Source organism: Trichosurus vulpecula, chromosome 2 (genome assembly GCF_011100635.1).
Source record: "Trichosurus vulpecula isolate mTriVul1 chromosome 2, mTriVul1.pri, whole genome shotgun sequence".
In the NCBI taxonomy this organism is placed as follows: Eukaryota; Metazoa; Chordata; class Mammalia; order Diprotodontia; family Phalangeridae; genus Trichosurus; species Trichosurus vulpecula.
The window spans coordinates 305,228,457-305,252,912 of record NC_050574.1 but is presented as its reverse complement, the minus strand read 5'-3'; positions in this window follow the sequence as shown (position 1 = coordinate 305,252,912).

The following is a 24,456-nucleotide window of genomic DNA, read 5'->3' as shown; positions in this document are numbered from 1 at the left end:
AGTTGTGTGAATGTGATTCTATGATATGATAGTATTTACAAAATCTTTCCATTTCATGTTTTCATCTAGTCTTCTAAGAATTATGTAAGGACGAAAAAGAATAGAAGTAGCTAATGGGATTTGCTATCACATTTTATGGGTAAAATTAATGTGTTTTTATCTTTCATGTTTCTTATAATCTCTCCCTTTCAAATATCTGGAGAATTTTGGCCAAGAACATGGACCAACCATTCTTCTCATTTCTTTTCTCTAGTAATATTTTTCTTTCCATATGTACCATACCAGAGACCATGTTGTTAGATTACAAATGTGGTCACTCCATTGTAACTACAGGGAAATAACAATTTTGTTTTAATGAAAACAATGTTTTTACAACCATATTTCATCTTTCTTGTGTCCATTGTCCTTTCAATTTCAGCCTCACATGCCTTCAGGATGATCTGGCTTAGTCTGGCATCTCCCTAAATTTTCTGTAAATTTGCTTTCTTCTTGACTACTTTGAGTTGTTTTATGAAGTGATCACTTTTTAATCTTCTCTCAATCTCCTACAAAGATTTTATAAAAGTTTAAACTCCAAATCAGTGGTATCAAACCCAAATGCAAACAGACCCTGGGGACCCCACATTGACTTAGAAAACTACAAATTAACATTATCTATGTTTCATTATATTTTTATTTGTTTTATTAGACATTTACCAATTACACTTTAATCTGGTTCAACTGGGGGTTTGTAGGGTTTGCTGCCAGTGGCCAGGGGTTTGACACCTCTGGACTAAATCACTGTTGTATTTGACTATTATTTCTCTCTTCTTGATAAGAATGTGTGTTACTGAGAGAGTACCTAAGCTTTTTTTGTCTTCTCAGTGTTTTGATACATACATACATACATATATATATATATATATATATATATATATATATATATATATATATATATATAAGTTAAATTAGATAGGAAATGGTTATCATCAATGCCAACATTTTTGGCACCAAAATTTATATAATTTATATATGTATATATATAATTTATATATATTTTATATATGCTACTTTATATAAGTTGCTTTAAAGTTGCTTCAAATGTGTACTACATTTTTTTCTTTTCAAACCTTTTTTTTTCTAATTTAATATTGATTTTGAGCAATCAAGCAGTAGAGGTAAGGATATACATAAAAGTGATCAAGAAATGATTCCTGTATCAGTATCTAGGAGCTACCTTTCTGTGAAAATATAATTGATTTTATTTTCTGTTGTTTGGTTCTTTCCACATCCAGGACCTCTCAGCTCTCCTCTCAAAGAAAGTATACATTATTCACAGGTATGAGACTTCAGTAAAGGCCACAAACCTTTGGCTTCTCTATTTTCTTTCTCCTGAAGCATCTTTTCCAACTTTTTTCCACTCTTACTCCCTTTCCACATCTTTCCATTGAAGTCACTGTGTCAATTATACATTCTGAGTTAATTTGGGAAGTCTTGTTGAGTTCTACTTTTTAGGAATCTTTTGTACTCCACAATTGATGTTGGCACATAAACAAATTACAAAACTCCTAGAATCATAGAACCTACTGCCTAAATTATCTTCGAGGCAGCAAGGAAAGAGAAAAAGACAGGTGGTATACATATGGTATACAAAGCCAGGATAGTCTTTGTTCTCTCTCCCACCTCCAATTTCATTTTAAAAAGAAGGAAATGTGATCAGGCATGAAAGAGAAGTTAAAAGATGGTCACATTATCACTGATGAAGTGCTGCTCAATGTTTAGATAGCAATCATCAATTTAACATCATTGGCAGACATTTTCTCTGAGAGCCATTTCATAAATTCTCTTGAGCACTGCAGCTTGAAGAATGCCTGCTCCTGGACAGAATTACAGATCACCTGGCAACGATGGGCCCACCCCTTCCCAGGAGTCATGGCTCACATATTTTGCATGACAAAAGAATAATTGAATTGGTAATGCAAGTGTACATGACATAGATCACCATTTTGCAACAGGAACATTTAAGTCATGAATAATGAAGTGGTTTCCTCGAGAGTAATTTATGGACAGGTACATTAGCAAAGCAAGCTCCCCCATCTTTTCAATTGTACCTCAGCTCTAACCTAGGAGAGTTGGAGTTTGTTCTCTCTGCTTATTTAAATCCCTTTCTTCTTCTTGACTTTCACCGGCATATAGTTCTACATGGGAGAGAGAGTGGGTAGGAAGGGTTTTGTTTTAGTTTTGTTTTATAGCTTAGTGGCATCCAGCCATGTGTACTGGCTAGAGGTTGAAAAAAAAGTTTTATATCAAACATTGAGCATCTGCCAAAGAATCATAACTTCTGATTGATTTTATTTGACCTATAGTACAATAAAATTTTTTGTCTCTGGTCATTTTACTGAACATGAACCTCTCAGATGACATTATATATAACTACCAGGTGAGGTATATGGTCCACTACTTAATGAAAAAATATATTCTTTCCCTCTTTAAAATAATATCAGGTATGTGTATCTCTGTTTTTTTTTAAATCAAAACTCCTAAATTCACAGTGGAGACTTCAATTAGAAAAAGGATGAGAATAGAATAGTGGCAGAGACCCTACAAGGCAAAGAAATGATATGAATCATACTCTCCTTTAACAGAAAAGATGTCTTTGAGGTGCCTGACATTAACCTTGAAAGAGGGAGAAAGAGGGTATGGAAAATACCACTATTCCAGGCACAAAGGGGAACTATTAGAAGTAAGAACAAGCTGGGGCAGGGACAGAGAGGGTTCTCTAGATCAGACTGGGAAAAGGGAATTTTCCCAGTTACATAGCAGTGGGTAAGTCTGTCTAATAAAAACAGGTATCAGAGGAATTTTAGGATTTCCAAGCTGGGTAAGACATAGAAATTTGGCATAAACCCCTTATTTCATAGGGGAAAAAACTGATGCCCAAAGAGTGAAGAATATCTGAGGTAGTAACTAGCAGAAGCAGTATTTTAACCCCATTCTTAAGACTCTAAATTTAGTGGTCTTTTCACCATAGCACTTTTCTTCCTCATGAATTTGACCAAACAAGATAGGGCTTGAAGATGACTAAAAGGGATAAGTGAGGCCTGGTGTGACCACATGGGACACAATGGTGTAACTGCATGGGTAGCAGATGCCATTGGGATTACAGACAGTTCTCGCTGCTTCCAAATCCCCATTTTGACCCTAATACTCCTATTCTTGGGCCTTTGAGGTCAGATCAAAAACCTAAGAAGAGTCGAGAGGGAATTATCAACTACCTTGGCTAAAGCAATGAAATACATTGCTTATTTACTTGTTTTGAAATGATACAGACATTGTTATGGAGATTTAGTATGAATGATAGCCAGGAACCATTGGAGAGAATATGATGAGGGCATCATTTGGCCAAATAAAAAAAAAATAATATTTTGCAGTGGCACAGTGAATAGAGACCAGTCTTGAAGTTAAGAAGATGAGTTCAGCTCTGGCCACTGACATGCCCTAGGTATTTGATAGCAGCCCCTTGATCTCTCAGTGGCACAAGTGATTTTAGAAGACTAAGTTAAAAAAGAGGGGAATATGTGGAGGGAGTTTTTATACTAGGAGTCTCCTATACATTTGAAATCACAAGTCTGGAAGGGGGAAAGGTAGAAAGACCACTGAACCAAATGCTTGGCAAACCTCACTTCTACTTCTGGCTCTCCAACTAGCTATTTGTGTGATGCTGGGCAAATCACTTAACACTATGATACCTCAATATTTGTTTTTGTTTTTATAAAATCTGTGACCTGTTGACTTACAACAGTTGCTATGCGGATCTTTCATGATAACATATGATAGTGCTTCATAATTCATGAAGTCCCATACATGTGCAAGGCACAAAATGAAACATTCAATGCCTGCTGACTCACGGCATTTTGAGTACAGGCTTGAATATATATGGTTTCATAGAGACATGAGGGTGAAGGCAGAAAATTGTATGCCTCCATCTTTGTAATTTATTGTGTCATTATCTTTTGTAGCCTAATTATACAGTGGGCAGTGATAGGCACTATGTCTGTTGACTGATCAATAATAATTCATAGAAAATTACAGTAAATCAATTTGTAAGCATTCGGTTGTTCAAACAAATCTAAGTCATATTACAGAGACCAATAATGGTTCACATATTAATGATAAAGACTAAAGAAAGTCAAGTCAGTCTCAAGAAAAGAGCACATCTGGGAAACACTTAAAACAAGTGGTAATGTTTAGCCAGGAGGAAAGGAGAGAGAAAAAATTTGATAATAATTTATATATAAAAGTCTATTGTTCATCTTTATCTTGAGGCTAGGATAAAAGTAAATGTGCTTAATTGATTTTAAAAGAGAGACGATCGATCAGCACTTATAAAATGCCTACTATGTGTCAGGCACTGTGCTATTCATTATTACATGCTAAAATGACCTACTAAAGCAATGTGAGGACTGTAAGGACAATATAAGGAACTTATATATAAGGAATATACTTTAAGGACAATATAAGAAAGGGCACCGTACTAAGCATATCAAGTTGGGTTCTAGCCACAATGTTGTCACTAACTAGTAGAGAGACCTTGGGTCAGTCACTTCACCTTGATGAGACTCTGCCTCTTTATCAATAAAATCAGTGGGATAGACAAATCAGCAAGGTACGTCTCATGCAGGCTCTAAATCTAGGATCCTATGATCTAATTATACAGATGATCTGTAAGCCTCTTTCCAGCTTTAATATTCAATGATTCTAAGATCACTCGATCAACCAATATTGATTGAGCAGGAGGATGGGGGAGGCCACAGAGTGTTAGACTTGGAATGAGAAAGAACTGGATTTGAATCCTGCCTTTCATGCTCACTAGCTGCAAAATGAGGGGTTCAGACTCAAGGGCCTTGAAGGTCCCTTCCAGCTCTAAATTATAATTCTATGATCAATGTTCCCATAAGCTGATAGATGATAGTCTCTGATTTGCCTTCTGGCTCTAAAATTCCAGGATTTTAAGATCAATCAACAAGTATTATTGAATGGCAACTGTGTTCAAGGCACTGTGAGGAATACAAAGAAATAGAATATGTAAATAATCACAAAGTTGTTAAAATGTAGAATAAGCATTTATTAAGCATCTAATATGTGCCATGCACTGTGAGAAGTACTTTACAAATATTATCTTACTTAAGCTTCACAACAACCCCATAAGGAAGGTGCTATTAATATAGCCATTTTTACAGTTGAGGAAACTGAAGCAGACAGAGATTAAGTCACTTGCCCAGCATTACATAGCTAATAAGCGTCTGGGATCAGATTTGAATTCAGGTCTTCCTGACTACTATCCACAGTGCTATTGAAATCTCTCTGTCTTTGTCTTTGTCTCTGTCTGTCTCTTATATATGGCAGCTTAACTAATACACGTACACACCCCTTTTTCCATATATACATATATATATGATATATATATACATATATATGCACACATATGTGTGTATGGAAAAAGGGTTGTGTGTATGTGTGTATGTATATATGTATATGTGTATATACATAGATATCCATCTCTCTCCATATGTGTGTGTATGTGTGTGTGGCATTTGAAAAGATAGGAGGAAAACAGAAACTTTATATATATTATATATACATATATGTATGCATATGTAGTTAATTAACAACATACAGTAATGTACAGTTCTAATCTATTAATGGTATGGAGAGTTCTATAGAAAAGTGAGATCAGTAAGGGCTAGTTAGAGAAAATGTCATAGAACATATTGGGTCTGATCTGGGCTTGAAGGAAAAGTAGGATTTGAATGGTCAGAGGAGATATTTTTAAAAGGTGGAATGTTTTGAACAATGTTTCACATGTGGAAACAGGCATGGTAAGTACAAAAGAGAGTTGGGAGACAAGCACTGGTCAGAGTAAAAGAGAATTTCCTTACAAGGAAAAGGTTCAAGAATGTGTGTAAGAAATACAGAATGTTCTCAGCACCTTTGTCCTTGTCCCATGTGGAACAAATAAAAAAGTGTAATAGGGCAAATAACTTTTTCTTTAATGCATCCATGGATCACTTACTTGTTTCTCCTCTCTAGGCCTACTGTCTCAGATTCTTTCTGGCCTCCAGTTGCTTCTTGATTTGCCCCTTCAGAATTGCCTTTTCTCTTAAGCCTTGCCTGACTCCCTAGGCTTCACTCATTGCTTATTCTGAACTGTGATCCCTGCTCAATCTTCCCAGCTTCACTATGACTGACTAGCCTACGGATTCATTACCTTTTCTGACCTTCAATATCTGCTTCCTTAAGTCTCATTAGAGTCCCCAGACTCTCAGGCATAACCCATCCTAATGTTCATTCATCATTATTTATAATGTCACATAATAATTACATGAATTGATATGCAAATGGTATTATTATTGCTATTATTCCTGCTATTGTTGTCTAGGTACAGCCTTATAAGAAGCAGACAGATATGTCAAATGTCTTTTAGTGGCCAATATAATATAATTCCAAGAATGGACACTCTTTTAACATCTCTCTGATCCTTTCATAAATATTTCAGTATTATTCTTAGTGGGTTCTATCAGAATATTTTTTTCCTCTTTGCAGCAGCAATTAAACCAATCATCCAACAAGTATTTATGAAAATCTACTACACATAAGGTCTATTTCACCAAAGTCAGGAGGCTCTGCAGAGTAGACCAACGAGAGCACCAGATGGAGAACCAGAAGACATGTGGAATATACTCTTCTTAAAGACATGGGCTGTTTCATTTTTGCATCTCAATTGCCAGTGCCCATCATAATGCCTTACACAGAGTAGGCACTATGATGAGATGTATTAAATTGAATGGCTTATCCCCCTGGTTTTGTTACTTACTATGTGAATCTGTAAAATCGTTTAGCAGAGCACTCAACTCTTCTAGGCCTCAGTTTCTACATTTGTAGAAGATAGGGCTAGATGATCCTAAGGTCTAGTCTAGCTTTAACTTACCATGCTATCATGATTCATCTTTATCATTTCATTTTCAGTTTAAGTCTACGTTTTGCACTCAAATTAAAAATATATGTGATATTTCTTAGCAGCCAAAATCTCATCATATTATTACATGCAAAATTATGATAGCTATTTCCACTGAAGGAATTCCACATCTATCAATAAAAGTGCTGGTTGTCATTGCAGAACTGAGAGCTCAAACATTAAAAGGGACAAAAAGTTGCCAGGATAGTGCTGAGTTCACTGGGAAATGTTCCTATGGTATGGCCCCAGGGAAAGAAAAGGATCAATCCATTTCATTACAGCAGACATTTATTGAGTATCTACTATGGGTAAGATTGAAAAACTTTCTCCTCCATCAGGTCTCCTTAGTCCCTACACCACATATTCATTCTCAAATCCATCTTTTCTCATGTTTTCCCAAAATAGAAAGAGATGATGCATGACACAGTGGAAGGAGCATTGGATTTTGATTCAGAGGATCTTTCTTCAGTTCTCAGTATCTGCTACATACTACTCCTGTAAACAAGGGCAAATCACTTCATTTCTCATAGCCTCAGTTTCCCCATTTGTAAAAAAAAAAGCATTGGATTAGATGAGGGGTGTGGAGCCTGCAGCCTCAAGGACACATGTAGCCCTGTAGGTCCTCAAGTGCAGCCCTTTGACTGAATTGAAACTTCATAGAACAAATCCCCTTAATAAAAGGACTTGTTCTGTAAAACTTGGACTCAGTCAAAAGGCTGTACCCAATGACCTAGAAGGCCACATGTGGCCTCAAGGCCACAGGTTCCCCACCCCTGGACCAGATGATCTGTGAGTTCCCTTTTAACTCTACATCAACTCTCTTATGACTGCATATTCATATTCTGATTTTTCTTCAAGATTTCACTAAGGTTCCAGCTCCAACATGAAAATTTCCCTGATTTTTGTAAAACAATCTCTGATGAATTGCAATGAGCATTAGATTTGGAGGCAGAAGACCTGAGTTCAGATCCAGACATTGTTACTTAATATCTTCAAATACTTTAAAATCTGTTCAGGGAAAGCAGGATTAAATTTGTTCTCCTAGGCCTCAAAGGGCAGAAGTATATAAACAGTGGGAAAAGTAGCAGAGGCAAAGTTAGGCTTTATTTTAATAAAAAAACATCCTAAAAATTGAAATAATACAAAAGTTAATTGGGAAGCCTTGGGAGGTAATGAGATCCCTCTAATGAGAAGTATTTAAGCAAAGGCAGGATAAGCACTCATTGGGCAGGTTGAGAAAGAATCCTTGTTGAAAAAATGATTGGTCACGCTATGCAGCCTTTGAGGTCTCTTCTACATCAGATTCAGCAATTATCTGATTCTTCGAAACATTGCACATGTCTCTTAACTTCTCTGAAATAGCTTCTTCATCTTAAAAATGAGAGGATAGGACAAGTTCTCTAAGCTCCCTTTCAGTTCTAAGACCTAAGATCCTATGAATTCTGATAGCTTTCCTGATGTAAAGCATACATTATGTAGTCTAGTTCTCACCTACATCATGTCTTAAATTACTCTCTCTTTCTTGTGTGTTAAATTATTTCTCCCCAGCTACATTCTTCTTATGCCCACTTCAGCACCTGCTATGAGGCTAAGTGCACACACAGTAGTTGCTTTATAACTGTTTGTTGTTTCATTGGTTCCTTTTGTACATTTGCAACTTTTCTAATCCCAGCAAGAAAGAAGAGGAATGGGATAGCCATTTAAAGATATCTGGCTCTCAGCCATGTACAAGATGTTGTATTTGCTTGTTTTCCTAAATCCAGAATAAGGTACTGGGGAAAAGTTTCTATAGACCACTTCAAAAATCTCAAAATGCTGCATTTACAACAAACAGCCTGGCTCTGGACTTGTGGCTGACTTAGGGAAGGTTCCCACTGAGTGCCGTGCCTGGCAGTGTGATTAACACTACCTCTGTTGAGATTGAAGTGTGTATCTTCAGCAAAGCCTTATTATTCCAGCCATTTCTCAAGTACATCACAAAATAAAAAGAGGAAAGATATATTTGCTACCTCATTCCTGGAAAAGTGACCTTCTCTGTACTTGTTGTATAGCATGTTTCCTAGCAAGGTCTCAGAAAGCCTCCTAGTGAGATCCTTTAAATCTTGACATTATCACTTTTAAGTTTTTGAATGTATTGATTCATTGTAACAGATATTTTTTTCTTTATCAAATTGAGACTGTGACTCTCCAGGGCTGTATATAAAATCTAATGATATTGTTCTCTCCTTTATACATATATGTATAGGTGTGTATATACATATATACACATTTATGTATGTATGTACATATGTAGGTTGATAGATAGATGGATGGATGGAGAGATAGATAGATAGATAGATAGATAGATAGATAGATAGATAGATGATAGATAGAATAATCCCATCTGACCTTTACAACAATTCTCCAAGATTAGGTGCTACTAGATATTATTTTCACCATTTTACAGATAATGAAAGTGAGGGACAGAGAGGTGACATGGCTTTCCACAAGCTAATTCCAGGGAAGATGGCAGATGCCCATCTCAATTCCAGCCCTCAATTACTGCCCCAGACATTGTTTTTTTTCAATTGTTCAGAGGAATCCCAGTCAAAGTCTTACATATGCCTTGGGAAATTGTAAAAATGAGTCACAAAATCTGTCTTTTACTCCAGGCCCCCAGCCAGAGATCATGCTATAGCAAATGCCACAGTTTTAAGCCTATGCTCTTTCTTTCTGGGCTTTCTAATCACTTCTCTCCACTGCATTGGAAAAATAAAGCATATCATTTAGGAATGTGGGTGGTTAATTGCTTTTTATCACATTTGGTGGCTTAAGAGACAAGGTAAATGTGTAAGCATAGAAAGGTAAACAGACCTTTAAGAACAAATGCAAGCCTACCCCATATCCCTCCTCTCCTGCCCAAAACAAAACAAAAGAAAACAACCTAGCTCAGAAACCTGTTTCTCCACCCACTCCAGACTTGAGGAGGAAGAGAAAAGAAAGCAAATGAACTGGTCTCTACCTGCAACCTAAGTGATTTCTAGCATGTACTAATATTTTCCCCTGCTCTTCTCCACAGCAATTGTGTCTCTGTTTCTCCTTTCTGGGTTCCTCCAGCTACTCCGTGCTCCTAGATGCACCTCAGCTTTTCTTCCCAGCATATCCAAAGGAAGGGAGGGACTAGCTTATGATTCACATCAGCCCTCTCTGCTACCAGTCCCATCAAGAGGGCACAACTCCCTGAGGATCTCTGAGGGGAAAATTTTGAAAGCTCTATCTGAAACCAGCAGCCTTCCATCACTAATGTCCTGGTCTCCTTGACAACACCTGCAGCAGACATTGCCAAGACAGCATTATTCACATTATACCCCTTGCCTGTCAGAATGTGTCTCTCTAAGAACAGGGACTGCATCGTTACTCATATTTGAATCCCTAGTGCCTTTCACATAGGTGTTTAAGATGCAATGAATTGTATTAATGTCTCTTGTCCTCAAGAGCTTAAAACCTATTGGGGTAATAAAACTCAACCACATAGGAAACAACTAAAATTTACTTTAACCAGGCAGATCATTCATAGTGTTAATTGTTATAGTACAAATTAAACATATGTGAATTGAAACACTACCACATAGCAAAATGAACTCCCTTGGACTCAGTCATCAAAGTGAGTTTGGGGCCAGGCTTGTGGGGGACAAGCAGATGTGGATTAATCAAATATAGGAAGGAACAGAAATAAGAACAGAAGGTCACAGAGAAAAAGAAAGGAAATAGATTAGTTCAGTTAATCAACCCTAATCACTGTCCCTCAAATACACCAACTACCTTCACATCTCTATGCCTCACCTCATAACAACCTCTTTATTTTTCTCTGCCCATTTAAATCTACTTTTCCTTCAAAGTCTAGAGAAGATCCCACTTAATCCATGAAATCTTTCTGAACTACTAATGGCAGACAACCACTTTTTTTTTTCTCTTTCATTGTTTAGGGAACACTTTTAGGACTTACTTCAACCCTCAAATAGTGACAAGAACAACCCACTTTTATTATTAGACATCTTTTCTTGTGTATATTTTTTCATTTTAAACTATATTATAAATAGTTTAAGGGCAGAGGCATCTTATACTTCATCCTACCCATCCCACCCACCCCCACCCTTTCGTAGTACACAGAACAATGCTATGGATTGATTGAAAACAGAGTCTTTAGAGAAATAAAAAGTAACAGCTGTTTTTGTGGAGGTAATGGTCAGTTTAGTAGGTTATTACAATGTTTCTATGACAGCTAGAGACCAACAGAAACTAATATTCACAGCAAGGAGAAACAATGTCTCTATGACAAACATTTGTACATTGGATGCCTTCAATATTAGCTTGCATTTGGACTCTAGCATTGACATTTATACACACCAAGGCTGTGGAGAACCTATGATGTATTGATTTCCTTCCCATTACAATCAATCAATTATTATTTATTGAACATGTACAATTTACAAGTCATTATAAAAGATGTAACCTTTATGTTCGAAGAACTCATAAGCTAGTTGATAAAATAAGACATTTCTACATGGGATTATAGGCATCATCCTTAAGCAAAGTACTAAGTCCCAGGGCTTTGCTGGAGAACAGAAGTAAAGTGAATTGGCTAGAGTCATACAGCTACCAAGTAAGAAACACAAGATTGGAACCCTGGTCTTCCTGAATTTAAGCCTACAAATCTATTTGCTTCTTTCAAAAATTTTGATAAATGAAGGGTAGATGCAGGTAAAGACATTTTGAGGAAGAAAAAATTTCTTTGGGCTGGGCTTGACTGGTCAGGGATAACTTCCAGATAGAGGCTTTTTGATCTGGTTCTTGAAATATGATTTGATATGAAGAGATTTTATAGGGCATTCCAGGCCTCAAGACTGATATGAACAGGAGTGCAGAGACAAATAAATATCAACTGTGTTTTGGAGATATTGAATAGACCAGTTTGGCTAGACTGGAAGGCTCTCCTAGAGAAGTAATTGATTAAAATAAAACTGAAGAGAGAAGTTAAAGCCAAATTGTAAACTCCTAAAGACCCCATGAATAAGGAAAATTATTAAAGTGGCCTGCCATATGCTAGTGTTCTTACCCTGACTGATATCTTAAGTACACTTACTGCTTAAGACTATTTTCTCATTTCTCAGTGATTGAGAAAAAAAAAACATTTCTTAACAAAATTGTTGCTATCAGCTATAATGGACTGTGCTGTCTGCGTTGTTAATGGTCCTTGTGTCTTTAACCTGATAATTCCACTGAAAGTTAGAAAATCTAAAAATCAGAGCAGACTTTAGAATAGACCTGAAGCCTCTGAGAAAATAACATTTAGTGTTAATGTAGACATAACATTCATTTTAATTATTCACTTAAATAACAGATTTTAAATATTTAGCAACTGAGAGAATAGCAGAAATAGTAATTAAAAAACAAAATGCAATGAGACTACAAAGCAAAATACAGTCTTTTATGGATTTCATAATACTCCTCAGTATTTTGACAAGGTTATTTATTTCTGTACATGATTTATTTTTCTTATATCCCTAATGGTTATGGATGTATATATATATATATATATATATATATATATATATATATATATATATATATATATATATATATATATAATGATTTTCATATGTTTTTACAATGGTACAGGTATTATACTGAGTTAGAGTAGGTAGTTACCTACATAGTATGATTTCAGCTGATACCTTAAGGCCTCCCTACTTCAAAATATCTTCATTATCATGGTGCCTGAAATTACTATTATAAATTCATTAATTTGGATTGAGTCATTAAAAAAGCTATTTCCCAAGGTCATTTTATTAAACTACCAGTGACTGACACCTTAATATGAACGAGTTTATCAGAGGCTATTAAGCTAAGTCACTGAATATCATTTAAACCTGAAAGGGATTTTAGAGATTAGGATACATAGATAGATAGATAGATAGATAGATAGATAGATAGATAGATAGATAGATAGATAGATAGAGTTCAAATAGTGCTTCAGGAATTTACAAGCTTTGTGGCCATGGGCAAGTAACTTAACCTCTCAGCCTGTTTCCTCACCTCTAAAATGAAGATACTAATAGCAGGATTAAAATAGAGGATACTAATAATAGAGGATACTAATACTACTTTATAGCATTGTGGGATTAAATGAGATAGAATTTTAAAAACAAAAACAACAAAACAACAAAAAACTTTTCAAATCTTAAAGTCACATATAGATGCTGCTGCTGCAGATGATGATGGTGTTTATGCCTCATGTGAATTTTGCAAAGTGCCCATCTCCAAAAGCCCTTTTTGGTGCCTTACTTGCAAAATGTCTTTAGGTACAATTTTTAGAAATGACAGGTGGTGTGGTCACTTCAAAACTTCACTTGATGTTGTACCTGGTATGACAACTTTCCCACTCAAAATGGATTGAATTCCACAGAATGACCACATATCCATTTGGCTATGTCATACAATTTCTATCAATACCCTAAGTAAAGGTGGGCTCTTTGAAAATTTTTAAATTTGAAATGAAAGAGAAATCATTCAAAATTTAGCTGGCTTACATTAATTATGTGTAGATTTGAGCTCATGTTTTCTTCTCATGTAAATCTGTTTTCCCAAGGGGCTGGTAGCCAATACTGTTTAAGTATGGTCCATTATAGGCACCCACCAGGAAAAAGGGGGGTGGGTAATACATTTTAATAACAGCATACACAGTCATATTTTTCTAAGCAGAAGTACCTTGGTTGGATAAAAATGTGGAACATGCAGAGTTCCTAAGAATAATGTTCCCCATGAAAGAAAATAGAGAATCATAAATTCAAAAGGCAATTTTGGAAATAAATTTTCCCTCCAGACTGCCTCTATAGTTAGTCCAGCATCATGAGAACACAGCATGAGTCCTGTCTGCCGGCCTTTTTAAGATCATTGCATCCAACATCATAAAGTAGGAGTCTTAATGGGTGAAATAAAAACAGACAACATGCAGTACACTTAAAAAAATAAATTTACACAGTAGTCCCAGATATTTGGAAATGTTAACCCAGCTCAAGTGCTATTGTCTGGTTCTAAGTGATGTAAAACTTAACCTCTGAAGAACTTAGGTTGAGGACTAACCAAAGGGCAATGGAGAAGTGCACAGGGTGTTTTGGGAAGGTTGTAAAACATTGCAAACAAGTAATTAGGCAGAAAATGTGGTATAAAGGATGGTAACAAAGACATATACAACCAGGAAAAAGTGATAAGCAGGTCACATGGCAAAAGAGAGGTGGATAGCCCTTGTGTTCCATTGGTATGCACATTTTGTCAAGAGAACTGAAAGTCTCTGAGATATTGGATATTCCCAGTGGAAAACTTTTAGAAGGATATGGATAAGAGAATAGGCAGTTGTAGATGAGCCAGGACATGCATTATTAGACTGAATACCCATATCACTGAGTTCAGAGATGCATTGGAAAATTGTTGTGTTGAAACTTTGCTCAATTGTCGAGATGAGTTGTCAGGAGCAGAGGTTTCAGTCTCAGAATTCTATGGGCAAGGCCAGTAAAGGAAAAAAAATGAAAAGTAAAAATAATTATAGTAATTCACGTTCTTATAGCGTTAATGTGAGGCACTGCCTCACAACAGCCCTCTGAGGGAGGTATAGAAATATTATTGTTCCCATTCTACAGATTAAATAAATTTACAGATTAAATAATTGAAGTGAAATTTACATGTCTTTCCACTGAATAAGCACCCAAGCAAGAGAGTAAGCAAGCAAGAAAGCAAAAAATAAAAATAAAGAAGGAAGGAAGGAAGGAGGGAAGGAAGGAAGGAGGGAAGGAAGGAAGGAAGAAGGAAGGAAAGAGGAAAGGAAGGAGGCAAGGAAGGGAGGGAAGGAGGTAAAGGAGGGAGGGGGAGAGAGAGGGAGAGAGGGAGAGAGGGAGAGAGAGAGAGAGAGAGAGAGAGAGAGAGAGAGAGAAAGAGAGAGAGAGAGAGAGACAGAGAGAGAGACAGAGAGACAGAGAGAGACACAGAGAGACACCCAGAGAGAGAGAGAGAGGAATAAATATAGATGTTAATGGATTATTAGTTGAAAGCAAGGAGTCACAGAGCAAATGAAATAATAACTGATTGATATAGTGGATTAAACTTTGCAAAGTGCTCCATATAAACGTATATGGTGTGTGTGTGTGTGCGCGCATGCACGTGCACGTGCATGTGTAAAACCCTGTTTGCCTCAGTCTTCTCTTCTGTAAAATGAGCTGGAGAAGAAAATGGCAAACCACTCCAGTGTCTTTGCCAAGAAAACACCAAATGGGATTGTGAAGAGTTGGACATGAGTAAAATAACTGAGTAAGTGTGTATGTTTATTGCATTATATATACTGCACATATATTGTAATAATGTGTTGCATTCTATATTGTATCTAATATAACATATACAATGCAGCTGTAGGTATAAATTTGAATCAGTTCCCTAGATATCCTGGAAATGAGACCTTCATCAGAGAAACTAGATAAAGATTTGCTTGTACCACTGGCAGTTGCTATATGATATAGTTCCCACTAGAGCCAGAGGGGCTGAGATACTTGTCCTCTCCCTTTCCACTAAGGTGTCTTTCTCAGTTCTACACCCATGCACAGGCAGACTGGGTTTAGTGCTAGTAAAGCCTGGACTTCAAAGACAAGTGTTATGTTTATTTCTAAGCTCTCTAGCTCTTTACATACCCACCACCAAGTCCTGGAGAAAAATCATTTAAAGCTTTGGTTTGTCTCAGTCACCTATTTTTTATAGAAGAAACACAAACATTTAAGTAGTAGCCAGTGGCCCAAAGTCTAGCTGAAATGGGTTTTAGCTGCCATGCAGTTTGTCATTTCTATAAGGGTAGAGATGGCACCAGTCCTTGGCCCACCTTCCAAAGAGTGGCTGGAAGACTCCTAAAACCTTGAAAGACAGGGAGAATTCAAGACAGCCTGAGGGCAGTCACTCCATATAGATTTACTGAGAGGAACACTCCTCCTGGCAAAATGAATAATCTTCCCTGAGGCAAATTTAGCATTTTTAAATTAATACTTTTTTATCTATTTTTTTCTTCTATCCACGTCTTTCCCCAGGGGAAAAAAAAGACGTGTTACAAATATTGTCTAGAAAAAAAAAACTATTACATAAAATTGAAGTTTTTGCACAAATAAAGCCAATGCAGCTAAGATTAGAAGGCTTAACTATTAAAAAAATGTTTTGCAGAAAGTTTCTCTGATAAAGGTCTCATTTCTACCATATGTAGGGAACTGATTCAAATTTATAAGAATAAAATCCATGAATAGTCAAATGATGGGTGGTCAAAGGATATGAATAGGCAATTCTTAAGGAATAAATCTAAACTATTAATAGTCATATACAAACACATCAAATGACTAATAATTGGAGAACTGAAAATAAAAGTAAATCTGAGGTTCTACCTCGTACTCGTTGGATTTAGTTATGATTTTATCTTCCTTCTCATACTTCAGCCATGACAGGGTAGAGGACGGGCGGAGGCGGGGAGCTACCCATGGCTTGCCCCATCACTCCAAAATACCAACCAATACTTTTATGTTAAATCCCAGCTATCCTCATAAATTTTCAGAGGAACTCTGTGCCCACTCTCTGAGACAGTCCTTACAATGCAATTCCTATGCATGCTCCATAATTACTTACACACACACACATACAACCCAAAAAAAATCATTTCATTTGATGGTCAAAACAACCATATGAGGGAGGGTCTACAGATATTATTACCCCTACATCTACATGAGGAAACTGAGGTTCATAGACATTAAGGGACCTATCTGTGGTCACACAGCTATCAAATGTTAGAGGTGAGGTTTGAACCCAAATTCCTTCTGATTCCAAGTCTAACAATCTTTCCGCTATGCTGGACTGCCTCAAAGACTTCTTGACTTAGCTCATTTTCCATTTTAAAAGTCAGCTCAGTTTATCCTGTGTAATGAATATAATTTTTAAAACTCAATTTGTTTTAGAAGATAACAGTCTCGTGGGTCAAGCTTCAAATGTTTTTAGGTTTGGGAAATGGATTTTGGTCGATGAAAGACTCCATTTTGTTCAAGCAGCCTCCTTATTAGTTCTGATGACCTCCATTTGACCTTTCATGAGTTCTTAGAATAATGGCACATATTTCTATAGTCATTTAAAATTTACAAATTATCTTCTTTACAACAACCCTATGAATAGGTAGCACCGGAATTATCCTCCATTATCCCCATTTACAGATGAGGAAATTAAAACTCTAAGAATTAATGTAACATTTTTCCCAACTTAACCACATTAATCCTCTTTCTGAGTTATCATAGGATCATGGTATCTAGAGTTCAAAGATATATTAGAGACCACCTAGTCCCATCCCTTAATTTTACTTGAGAATACTGGTATCCACGGATGTTTAGCGACTTACCCAAAGTCACACAAGTTGTGAGTAGCAAAGCTAGAATTCTAAGCCAGGTCCTCTGACTCCAAATTCAGTGCCATTTCTGTTATTCCACCCTTCCTATTCTTTGAATTTCAGACTACAGACAAGGAAATCAATGGGACATTAAGGAGAGGATGTCATGGAAACAAGGCAGGGATGGGGACAGTATTATAATAACCAGGGTGTTGTCAAGAATTACTTGAAGTATTATGACAGAATTAAGCAGTTTAGATGACCTAAAAGTCTTATTTAGTCTCTTATGGGTGCTCTCTGATTCTTCCCCATTCATATTGGTTACCTTCTCCTTTGCCTCAGCCCTCAAGGATGAGACTATCCTAGCTAACCTAGCCTTGCTTCCATAACAGGCCAAAGCTAAACTATTTTTCTCAGCAAATATTGAGGAAAGAAACATTTCGCAATGTATTATAGTGGGAGTCTGTGGACCTGGATTCAACATTTGTCACTAAGTTATTTTAGCTCCCTAAGGTAATGTTTCCTTATTAGTAAAATGAGGGGGTTTGGAGTAGATCAGTGATGTTGTGGTGAGGGTTGGGGGATCACCAAACTGTATATTATCTATGTTCTATTATAGTTCTACTTATTTTGTTAAATATTTTCCAATTGGGGCAGCGGATAGAGCACCAATGGTGGAGTCAGGAGGACCCGAGTTCAAATCCAGCCTCAGACATTTGACACTTACTAGCTGCGTAACCCTGGGCAAGTAAGTCACTTAATCCTGATTGCCTTAGATAGATAGATAGATATTTTCCAATTACATTTTAATCTGGTTTCAGCCCTACTCAGAAGAGTTGTGGGCCACACATAGGCCACATGTTTGACACTTCCGTACTAGATGTCCGGTAAATCTTTTCAACCTCTGTGATCCATACGATTCCTTTTCAGTCTCCTCAAATTCTTTCTTAACTCTTTCTTCAAAAGCCTCATAAGTATCTTCACATCTTAGCCTCTGTAGGCAACTCTGCCACTTCATTTCAAGACACATTAAAATGGCTTCCACCTGGGCAACAATTATTGCCTGCTTAAATTCTATTTGCTTCTCTTCATCCCAATGGATGAGGTCCTCCTTTTCCAAATGAATATAATTTTAAGTAAATTTTATTGAAAGGTTTTTACATCATCTAATTCCCCTTCATCCATCTCAACTCCTCTTTCCCAGAGAGCCACCCATCTTAACAAAGAATTTTGAAAGAACCAAAAGAAAAAAAAATCAGAAAAAATTGATCAGTACATCAAAAGAAACCTTGCACTTAGAGTCCCTGCTTCCAGCCTTGCATAGGGGTGAGGGGAGATGTATAAGATGAATAGGGTAGGAGGAGGGAAGAAAGAGAGAGATAGAAATGGGCAATTCTATGGTATTTGTCCCATTCTGTGAATATCCATTGGTCTCAGGATTTCACAGATATGAGTCTTGGCTATGGTATAAAGTCAATTTACTTTCCCTCTTCCTTGTGACACAATGCTGCTTAGAGAGACTTTGGCGGGGGGAGTCCTACAGACTGCATTTTTATACCAAAAGAAAGTTGAATTAATTCCCTTCTTGTTCCATGCTTCCTTTTGGAGCTTGGTGATAAATACCATAAGAAACATGCAAATCATTATCCCTGCAGGATAGTATATTTCTGACAAATGATTTTATTTTATCTAGAAGTATCTCAATTTTAGAGAAGGCCTTTCATTTGTGACCTGGAGGCTCCACATTTTCTGCAGCCAACTTGGTCTTTCTCTGAATGAACTCTTAATTATCTTTCCACCAACTTGCAGGCTCATTAATAAGCTACTAGTTTATGCAGCCCATTTAATTCCCTAAAGGCTTTGATTCCTTGAAAATGCCAACTGAATACCATAAGTATGATATTCATACGAGTAAATTATCCCAAGACATAAAGAAGAGCCATTAAATCATAGTAATTCATTCTAGCAGTGAACTTGGAAATGTGTCACACTTAAGATGTATATGTCCACCACGGCACCCTCAAAACTCAGCCACTCAATATTTTACCCTTTTCAAAAATAATTTTCAGTCAATCTCTTGAATAAAAGTTTTAAGGAGCTGCCATCTTATGTAAATCACTCAAACCATGAAAGTGAGAGTGACATTCGTGTAAGTTTCCAGCTGGATGGCCCTGGAATGATGACTGGCCCAGGAACATGGATAATCAAAAGGTTGCTGCATCTACTTGAATCACTTGCCTCTAATGTGAAAGCAGACATGTAGGGCAAGGTTCTGAGGGAGGCAAATGACTTTTTCCCTGAGATTCACTTTGATCGTTTTGCAAAAACTGAAGTTGCATGGTTGTATGGGTGATAAGGCCAAACAGAAATTTTAACACCAAGAAGTTCCACAGATCACATTTAACAGCTAAAAATCCACTACAGAGTAAAAGCATCAGTGCCTTGGACTTCCACACCTATGATCCTTTTAAGAAGTCAAGGTGAACTTGTCAGGCATTGCATTCAAAGGAGACAGTAGAACACTCCCATCTAGCAACTCCTGTCATCCACTTGTCTAATGGTGACCCAATTTCATGTATTCCTGACCAGATTCTCTGGAGTTTTGATTTGGATTTTGTAGATCGTAGTTTTGATTCCTTCCCTACTGAGTACAGCCTCTGACTCTCAACATCCCACTTAAAAGAACTCAGTTCTTGCTTTGTTCCAAATTGCATGTGTTCTGAACTAAATACTAACGTTTTGATGTTTTAGGGTCCCTGATGACTCTATACTTGAGCCAAATCTGTATTGCCCTCAATTTGCTCTAATATTCAACAGAATTAGAGCTGGAAGAGGGTTGATCCTAGTTATTACAAATAAAAACCCTGAACCCCCTGGGAGATGAATTGAATGGTCCAAAATTGTGAAGCAAATAACAGAGGAAGGTTAGAACCCAGGTTTAACTCCAAATATGCAGCTTAGGGCCACTTGCAGCACATTTTGGCCTTGATAGTGGTTGTTGCCTGGATTCCACAGAAGCCTTAAAAAGCTCTATCCTGGGTAATATTGGTCTCCAATTAACTAGAATGCTTTCCATTTGATACATGAAGGATTCATCTTTGCCCACACAAAAGAAATAGGCAAATAGTCAGTCAGTCAATAAGCATTTATTATATTCCTACCATGTGCCAGGTACTATGCTAAATAGGAATGTTAAAAATAAAATTTCTCCAGGATATGGGATACATATTGAGCTTGTAAACAACAAGCAGCCCAATGCCCTGCACTTGGTACATTTCTAATATTGTACAATGAAAATTCAGGCTCACAATGGCAACCTACAGGCATTTCAGATCTTCAATTATAAAACAAAGATTCAATTTTAGTTAATTAGACAGAAAAGTGGATTCAGAAATTTTACAAAGATTTTCAATAATAAGGGTCAAGGTGGAGGAGTGAGAATGAGTTTTCTGATTAACTTAAAATTAATCAGAAATTTAACAAAAATCTTTGATTCCCATGCATTCTGGCTCATTAAGGTCTTTGGGATGCTAATGATGAGGCTGAGATTCATCTGAAACAGCTATAAGCATTTTGTAAACTGCACACTAATGAAGAAGCGTAGGAAATGCAGCTATGATATCATAAACAAGCAGCTTCTAGATTTTGCTTTGTACTAAAAAATGTACTTTGCATTACACAGTAGATGTCTTCCAGAAAATGTTACATGTAAATCAAATTTTAGTAAATCGGAATCCAATTTTCCTGTTGACTCAAGTTATAATTCTATACATACTTTATCTCCATTTCTGTTTTCACTTCAATATGCAAAGACTTCCAGCACTACCTTTAAGTTTCTTTATCTCTCACTGTCAAGGATTTCATAATCTATAAACAAATGCTTATAGGCACTAAGGAGTCCATATTTAAAGGAATCTTTTGGAAATGGGAATAATCTCCCCTGACATCTGTATTATAAATTTACACTTCTTGCGTACAGTTTTAAGAAATATCAGGTATTTATTTATGTCTTTTGCCATATACATAGATTTAACAGCTTAAAACTACACTAATACTTTTGGGCTATGCTGTATTATTCACAGGTCTGAATGCTTACTTATCATGAACATTCATGTGATCAAAGCAAAGGTTCATTACTTTTGGTGATGCTATGCCATTGTGTGTGGAAGACCCTGAACAAGTCACTTTCTCTCAGTTTTCACCTGGGAAATAATATGCTACTTTAATCACTCCAGTAAATCACTGGAAGAATCTCCAAGGATTTGGCAGCTTATTGTAGCACTGCTAGAGATGGGAGGGAGGAAGCTGAGGGAGAGGTGGAAAAAATCAAATAACTTATTAAAGAACAGCAGATTTAGAGGTCCTGTTCCAATGCACATGTATTTCTATAATATCATAATTGGCCTAATGTCATTTTTCTCTTTAAAAAATTGGAATTTTTTCTCAGTAATATCTAGAGCAACTCTTCTCCTACTTAGACCCCATAAAATCTATTCTACATTTGAGGGATTCTGTGGGAACATACCCACGTAAAATTATAGATTGTAAGCCCCTACTGATTTAAGTTTACCACTCATCTAAAAGACATATTAGCTCAAAACAAAAGGCTTAATAATATTAGCTAATATTTACATATAACTTGAAGATTTGCAGAACAGTTTACTTATGTTATTTGATCTGATTTCTTGTTCACAACAACCTAGTAAGGCAGGTACTATTATTATCTCCAATTTACAAATGAAGAAACTGAAATCAGGAGGTTGTGGCTTCACCAAGGTAATGCAGCCAGTGTCCAAGGCAGGATTTGAAGTCAGGTCTTCCTGACTCCAAGTCCAACACTTTATCTACTAGGTCACAAAACTTTCTCAAACAATATTATAAATCACATAACAAAAATGATCCCCCATGTATATAAAGGGGTCATAGTCCCATGACCAGTTTGAGAAGACACAGAATGTACATAGAATGTATGTGAGGGATATATGCATAAACAGCAAGTATGCTTAGAGAACAAACATAGAGGGGCACATTCCTGGAAACCATATGACTGGGGAACACATGAAGGAGATAGATGTGTCCAGGATGACTCACTATTTAATACTTCACAGTTGCTAATGTCATCACACTACTTTCTGCTGTGAGATGTCATGTCTCTGTCTATGCAGGGTAGATTATCTCTGAAAGGAATATTACCTTTTGAGGGCACCTCTATTTGCAGAGTTATCTCTATGTGACATGTTTAGGTACACTTATACTCTCTGTCTTTATCCATTAAGGTAACCAGTCAATCATTCAAAAAGCATTTATTAAGCATCTCCTATGTGCCAGGTATTGTGCTAAGAGCAAGGGATTAAAAGAAAGGCAAAAATGCCTCGTACTCTCACAAAACTCACATTCCAATGAGTAAGACAGTGTGAAAATGATTACATATAAATAAGATACATTCGGGATAAATTGGAGATAATCACCTCCACAGTCATGTAGCCCATACTTGGGGCTACAAAGGTTCTTCCTCCTTACCTTGGCATCTCCCTTTATATCTCCAGAGTATTCTATGTTGTATAGAAATAATAACATTATACTTAGTGCTTTCTCACTGACTTTGATCCAAAAGCTTGAATAATCTACTACTTATATCTTTCAGTATTTAGAATATCCATTTGGCCTATGTAATAATAATTGCAGGCAGTTGAGATAGATCTTTTGGGGTTACAACTGGCTTTACATTTGAGGCTCTCAACAACCTAGTGAGGTTCTATAGGTATTATTATCTGCAATAATAACTGTTCCACATGAGGAAACTGAGTCTCCAAGAGGTTAAGTGACTCACCCATGGTCATATTGGTTGTAAGTGTCATTAAAATCCAGGCCTACCTGGGGTCCTCAGGGCCTGGCCTCTAGATAAATCCATTAAAGCATTTGTTTATCACCCTTTCCTAACTTGCTTGGGTTAACACATCTAGGTGAGATGTCTGAGATAAGTACAAGAAATTACTGCCCACTTATACACCATAGATAAGAAAATCAAATTTACAAATAACAAGTAAGAAAAATCACAATATGAACAAAACCACTCAAGGATTTTTATCATAGAACTACTGCCTTTTTAACCTCCTGATCCCTTCTTTGTGCCTGAATTATTTCATATTTCTCTTTGTGGTTAAGCCTACAGATCTATATGCCAATTTCTGTGAGTCCCTAGGCTGCCTACATAGTGAAAGCTGTCACCAATTTACTCACTTTCCATTTCCACAGACTTAGACCTGCTGACATTACCTCTGAGCTCTTTGAGAAGAAGAGAACTCAGCCTCTTTACAAAGCATATTGCATTTCCCCAGGGGAAAAAGGCTCACAACAGACTATTCCCTTGTAGCACTTCTAACAGCATCTCTTTGGGAGCCATGACTGTGCCAGCATGAAAGAATGCATTTGTTTCCTTTTAAAATGGTCAGATTTATCTTTGACTTGTCACAATTTCTCTGTACAGTTGGCTTGGAAACACTTTATCAGCAAGACTGAACAGAAATATGAAGGAGAAGCCAGTTGCTGCTTCTAATATATTTTGTTTTCCTTTATTTGGCAAGCACCCAAGGGGCAAAAATGTGTTTTCATGAGCAAAGTGGGGGGTAGTGATACATTGTTTGGTAGACAGTAGTATAAACCTTATCCTTTCCAAATTAAGTTTCAGAGATGACAAACATTTACACTTGGTGTCCAGAAATTCCAAAATACAGTACCAAATGCGTATAGAAACGATGACCATCCATTAGAAGACGTGAAAAGCTGAAAGAGATTGTGAAGATTAGTCAGCCCAACCAGTTCATTTTATATTTGAAGAGAATAACACCCATGGAAGAGAAACAGGTTACTCAAAATCACACAGCTAGTTTATGGCCAAGTCAGGACTAAGACCTAGTTCCAAGCCCATTGGTCTTTACATTTCATCATGAAATCCAGCTTAACATAACTACATATGTTCCACAGCTAGGTGGCCAATGCAGACAGCACAGGACTTGTATCAAGTCAACAAGAG